This window comes from Lissotriton helveticus, chromosome 7 (genome assembly GCF_964261635.1).
Source record: "Lissotriton helveticus chromosome 7, aLisHel1.1, whole genome shotgun sequence".
Taxonomy (NCBI): Eukaryota; Metazoa; Chordata; class Amphibia; order Caudata; family Salamandridae; genus Lissotriton; species Lissotriton helveticus.
In genome coordinates, this window is record NC_136068.1 from 622593486 (window position 1) to 622600673 (window position 7188).

Here is a 7188-nt window from a genome sequence, read left to right on the forward strand (position 1 = left end):
TCTTTTTCCAAGAGTACATATGTACTTGTTCACATTAGCCTCTGTGCTTTTTTGTGATGGATCGTTCGATGGATGATGCATGTTCTATGGACCAGGCTGTATAGAACCGTCATTGTGACGTATAAGTGCATGCATTTCCAAGGTACAATACAATATAGTTTTTTTTGTTACTCAAGCTCATACATTTTACTAATACACAGCATAATGTTATACATGCTTTCTGTTAAAGGAACAAGTGATAACACTAATTCACATTTATGTGGTACTTTTAATGATGGCTAAATTAACATGAACTGTTTCAATACAATATTATGTTACTCTGTGATAGAAGAAGCACACTTGTCTAATATGCACCAAAATGTGTCCTCATTGTGTTGGATAAAAACACACAATTGTGACACACATCTTGATACGGTCCTCATTGTGATGGATAAAAACACTAACCTCTGTAATAGGCAGCATATTATTTCCTGTGGCAGATAAAGGCACACAACATTAGCCCTTGGGATTTTTTGTGATGGTGATAAATTCATGTTCTATGGACCAGGCCTGCATAGAGCAGTCAGTGTGATGGAAAAATGCATTCATTTCCAAGATAAAATACAATATAGTTTTCTGAGTTACCTAAGATCATACACATGACAACTAAACAGCATATTGTTAAAGCATCTTTCTGTTAAAGGAATATGCAAAAACTATAAATCACATTAATGTGGTATTTTTAATGATAGCTACATTATCATGAACTTGCTCAATGCAACATGATATTTCTCTGTGATAGAAGCACACATGCCTAAAATGCCCCAAAATATGGTCCTCATTGCATTGGACAAAAACATACAATTGTGACACACATCTTGATAAGGTCCTCATTGTGATGGATAAAAACACCAACCTCTCTAATAGGCAGCATATTTCCTCTGGCAGATAAAGGCACTCAAACCTGTCTCACACAATTTAATATGGTCCTCGGTTTAACCCTTAAAGTGCACATAGGAGCATAATCTCAATATCTCAACACAATTCTGTAACATGCGTCATGATGTGCCCTTTTTTGCAATACATAAAAGCTCACATGCTATACACATGGTCCCATGAATATTCGCCTCCCACGATGTAGTCCTCATTCTGATGCATAAAAACATGCATGTGATTTTTTTTCTTTCAGAGTGCAGTGTAATTGCACACAGAGTTAAAACATGCAGTGTGATGCTGTTATGAGTTTGACGGACTACTAATCATAAACAATTCATATTTACTGACACCAGAGGGGACCAGTCTCTCACTGGAATGCAGTCTTAATGAGGAACAGGTCTGTTTCTATGAAGTATCTTAAGGCAGCCTTATGATGGTATGCAAGTACATCACAAATTCTCTGCAATGAATTAGAAATGAAGAGGTAAACCATCAGGCAGTTTTAGTGCACTGCATGATATTGCCCTCTTGGTGATGGTTAAAGCATGCACATCTTTGTAAAACAGTGCATGAGATTGTCCTCTGTTATACATAGCTACTGTCTCATATTACTAACAGACATCATGATGTGCTACGTAATGTGACGTATCAAGGGAAACAATCTTGTAACACTTAAAGGCATCTAGTGAACATTGTAATTAATAAACGCACATTAATTTGTAATATACAATGTAATATAATCCTATATGTGATGGAAAGAAGTTCATTCTTGGTAACAGTAGTTTAGAAAATAGCACAACTCTGCAACAGGCGTAGTGGTGTCGTCCTCGCAGTGCTAGAAAAAAGCTCAGATATGTAACACACAATATCATACGGTCCTCGTTGCGATGGATAAAAACAAACAATTGTGATGCACACGAACACTTGATTCAAAGTATAATAGTAGCTCACTTATATAACACCCCAAAACACCTGTAACATTCCAAGCTATGGTCATTGTGCAGGGTATGAGCAATCCACTGGAAAGATTGTGATTGTGACCCTGCTGCGATTCATGTAGACAAACAGCGTCATACCCTTTAATCATTGGCTCAATTCACAACACCAAGTGCTTCGTTTATTATCATCATTTTGCGATACAGAGCAAGCTGCTTTTTAATTCACAAAGGTTGTCTTGTGGACTGTTAGCTTATAGCTAAGGAGGATGTATTTCAAGGAGTACCCTTCATTTTCTTTTGAGAATTCCATTTTCCTTTGAACACGTTTACATGCTTACATTTCTGGAAATATTACAAAGCAAGTAGAAGTAATAACATTTGAAAAACATTTTCCCCTGTCAAGTAATCCCTTCACCTATGCCATCTTCAATTTTTAGTCTGATTCCTTTCACTTCCCATCCTGGAAACAGATTTAATCCGGCACTTGTCAGAAGTGAATCTCAGATTGTTCCCTGGGTGGGAATGGGTTCAAGAATTGTTTGTGGACAGTTACTAAGTAACACATATGGAGGCACACAAATACTATACAGAGCAACAAAGCCCTGTGAAGATCACTATCCACACACAAAAAATGTTTGCTCACATTCAATAGTCATCTTTTTCCAAGAGTATATATGTACTTGTTCACATTAGCCTCTGTGCTTTTTTGTGATGGATCGTTCGATGGATGATGCATGTTCTATGGACCAGGCTGTATAGAACCGTCATTGTGACGTATAAGTGCATGCATTTCCAAGGTACAATACAATATAGTTTTTTTTGTTACTCAAGCTCATACGTTTTACTAATACACAGCATAATGTTATACATGCTTTCTGTTAAAGGAACAAGTGATAACACTAATTCACATTTATGTGGTACTTTTAATGATGGCTAAATTAACATGAACTGTTTCAATACAATATTATGTTACTCTGTGATAGAAGAAGCACACTTGTCTAATATGCACCAAAATGTGTCCTCATTGTGTTGGATAAAAACACACAGTTGTGACACACATCTTGATACGGTCCTCATTGTGATGGATAAAAACACTAACCTCTGTAATAGGCAGCATATTATTTCCTGTGGCAGATAAAGGCACACAACATTAGCCCTTTGGATTTTTTGTGATGGTGATAAATTCATGTCCTATGGACCAGGCCTGCATAGAGCAGTCAGTGTGATGGAAAAATGCATTCATTTCCAAGATAAAATACAATATAGTTTTCTGAGTTACCTAAGATCATACACATGACAACTAAACAGCATATTGTTAAAGCATCTTTCTGTTAAAGGAATATGCAAAAACTATAAATCACATTAATGTGGTATTTTTAATGATAGCTACATTATCATGAACTTGCTCAATGCAACATGATATTTCTCTGTGATAGAAGCACACATGCCTAAAATGCCCCAAAATATGGTCCTCATTGCATTGGACAAAAACATACAATTGTGACACACATCTTGATAAGGTCCTCATTGTGATGGATAAAAACACCAACCTCTCTAATAGGCAGCATATTTCCTCTGGCAGATAAAGGCACTCAAACCTGTCTCACACAATTTAATATGGTCCTCGGTTTAACCCTTAAAGTGCACATAGGAGCATAATCTCAATATCTCAACACAATTCTGTAACATGCGTCATGATGTGCCCTTTTTTGCAATACATAAAAGCTCACATGCTATACACATGGTCCCATGAATATTCGCCTCCCACGATGTAGTCCTCATTCTGATGCATAAAAACATGCATGTGATTTTTTTTCTTTCAGAGTGCAGTGTAATTGCACACAGAGTTAAAACATGCAGTGTGATGCTGTTATGAGTTTGACGGACTACTAATCATAAACAATTCATATTTACTGACACCAGAGGGGACCAGTCTCTCACTGGAATGCAGTCTTAATGAGGAACAGGTCTGTTTCTATGAAGTATCTTAAGGCAGCCTTATGATGGTATGCAAGTACATCACAAATTCTCTGCAATGAATTAGAAATGAAGAGGTAAACCATCAGGCAGTTTTAGTGCACTGCATGATATTGCCCTCTTGGTGATGGTTAAAGCATGCACATCTTTGTAAAACAGTGCATGAGATTGTCCTCTGTTATACATAGCTACTGTCTCATATTACTAACAGACATCATGATGTGCTACGTAATGTGACGTATCAAGGGAAACAATCTTGTAACACTTAAAGGCATCTAGTGAACATTGTAATTAATAAACGCACATTAATTTGTAATATACAATGTAATATAATCCTATATGTGATGGAAAGAAGTTCATTCTTGGTAACAGTAGTTTAGAAAATAGCACAACTCTGCAACAGGCGTAGTGGTGTCGTCCTCGCAGTGCTAGAAAAAAGCTCAGATATGTAACACACAATATCATACGGTCCTCGTTGCGATGGATAAAAACAAACAATTGTGATGCACACGAACACTTGATTCAAAGTATAATAGTAGCTCACTTATATAACACCCCAAAACACCTGTAACATTCCAAGCTATGGTCATTGTGCAGGGTATGAGCAATCCACTGGAAAGATTGTGATTGTGACCCTGCTGCGATTCATGTAGACAAACAGCGTCATACCCTTTAATCATTGGCTCAATTCACAACACCAAGTGCTTCGTTTATTATCATCATTTTGCGATACAGAGCAAGCTGCTTTTTAATTCACAAAGGTTGTCTTGTGGACTGTTAGCTTATAGCTAAGGAGGATGTATTTCAAGGAGTACCCTTCATTTTCTTTTGAGAATTCCATTTTCCTTTGAACACGTTTACATGCTTACATTTCTGGAAATATTACAAAGCAAGTAGAAGTAATAACATTTGAAAAACATTTTCCCCTGTCAAGTAATCCCTTCACCTATGCCATCTTCAATTTTTAGTCTGATTCCTTTCACTTCCCATCCTGGAAACAGATTTAATCCGGCGCTTGTCAGAAGTGAATCTCAGATTGTTCCCTGGGTGGGAATGGGTTCAAGAATTGTTTGTGGACAGTTACTAAGTAACACATTTGGAGGCACACAAATACTATACAGAGCAACAAAGCCCTGTGAAGATCACTATCCACACACAAAAAATGTTTGCTCACATTCAATAGTCATCTTTTTCCAAGAGTATATATGTACTTGTTCACATTAGCCTCTGTGCTTTTTTGTGATGGATCGTTCGATGGATGATGCATGTTCTATGGACCAGGCTGTATAGAACCGTCATTGTGACGTATAAGTGCATGCATTTCCAAGGTACAATACAATATAGTTTTTTTTGTTACTCAAGCTCATACGTTTTACTAATACACAGCATAATGTTATACATGCTTTCTGTTAAAGGAACAAGTGATAACACTAATTCACATTTATGTGGTACTTTTAATGATGGCTAAATTAACATGAACTGTTTCAATACAATATTATGTTACTCTGTGATAGAAGAAGCACACTTGTCTAATATGCACCAAAATGTGTCCTCATTGTGTTGGATAAAAACACACAGTTGTGACACACATCTTGATACGGTCCTCATTGTGATGGATAAAAACACTAACCTCTGTAATAGGCAGCATATTATTTCCTGTGGCAGATAAAGGCACACAACATTAGCCCTTTGGATTTTTTGTGATGGTGATAAATTCATGTCCTATGGACCAGGCCTGCATAGAGCAGTCAGTGTGATGGAAAAATGCATTCATTTCCAAGATAAAATACAATATAGTTTTCTGAGTTACCTAAGATCATACACATGACAACTAAACAGCATATTGTTAAAGCATCTTTCTGTTAAAGGAATATGCAAAAACTATAAATCACATTAATGTGGTATTTTTAATGATAGCTACATTATCATGAACTTGCTCAATGCAACATGATATTTCTCTGTGATAGAAGCACACATGCCTAAAATGCCCCAAAATATGGTCCTCATTGCATTGGACAAAAACATACAATTGTGACACACATCTTGATAAGGTCCTCATTGTGATGGATAAAAACACCAACCTCTCTAATAGGCAGCATATTTCCTCTGGCAGATAAAGGCACTCAAACCTGTCTCACACAATTTAATATGGTCCTCGGTTTAACCCTTAAAGTGCACATAGGAGCATAATCTCAATATCTCAACACAATTCTGTAACATGCGTCATGATGTGCCCTTTTTTGCAATACATAAAAGCTCACATGCTATACACATGGTCCCATGAATATTCGCCTCCCACGATGTAGTCCTCATTCTGATGCATAAAAACATGCATGTGATTTTTTTTCTTTCAGAGTGCAGTGTAATTGCACACAGAGTTAAAACATGCAGTGTGATGCTGTTATGAGTTTGACGGACTACTAATCATAAACAATTCATATTTACTGACACCAGAGGGGACCAGTCTCTCACTGGAATGCAGTCTTAATGAGGAACAGGTCTGTTTCTATGAAGTATCTTAAGGCAGCCTTATGATGGTATGCAAGTACATCACAAATTCTCTGCAATGAATTAGAAATGAAGAGGTAAACCATCAGGCAGTTTTAGTGCACTGCATGATATTGCCCTCTTGGTGATGGTTAAAGCATGCACATCTTTGTAAAACAGTGCATGAGATTGTCCTCTGTTATACATAGCTACTGTCTCATATTACTAACAGACATCATGATGTGCTACGTAATGTGATGTATCAAGGGAAACAATCTTGTAACACTTAAAGGCATCTAGTGAACATTGTACTTAATTAACGCACATTAATTTGTAATATACAATGTAATATAATCCTATATGTGATGGAAAGAAGTTCATTCTTGGTAACAGTAGTTTAGAAAATAGCACAACTCTGCAACAGGCGTAGTGGTGTCGTCCTCGCAGTGCTAGAAAAAAGCTCAGATATGTAACACACAATATCATACGGTCCTCGTTGCGATGGATAAAAACAAACAATTGTGATGCACACGAACACTTGATTCAAAGTATAATAGTAGCTCACTTATATAACACCCCAAAACACCTGTAACATTCCAAGCTATGGTCATTGTGCAGGGTATGAGCAATCCACTGGAAAGATTGTGATTGTGACCCTGCTGCGATTCATGTAGACAAACAGCGTCATACCCTTTAATCATTGGCTCAATTCACAACACCAAGTGCTTCGTTTATTATCATCATTTTGGGATACAGAGCAAGCTGCTTTTTAATTCACAAAGGTTGTCTTGTGGAATGTTAGCTTATAGCTAAGGAGGATGTATTTCAAGGAGTACCCTTCATTTTCTTTTGAGAATTCCATTTTCCTTTG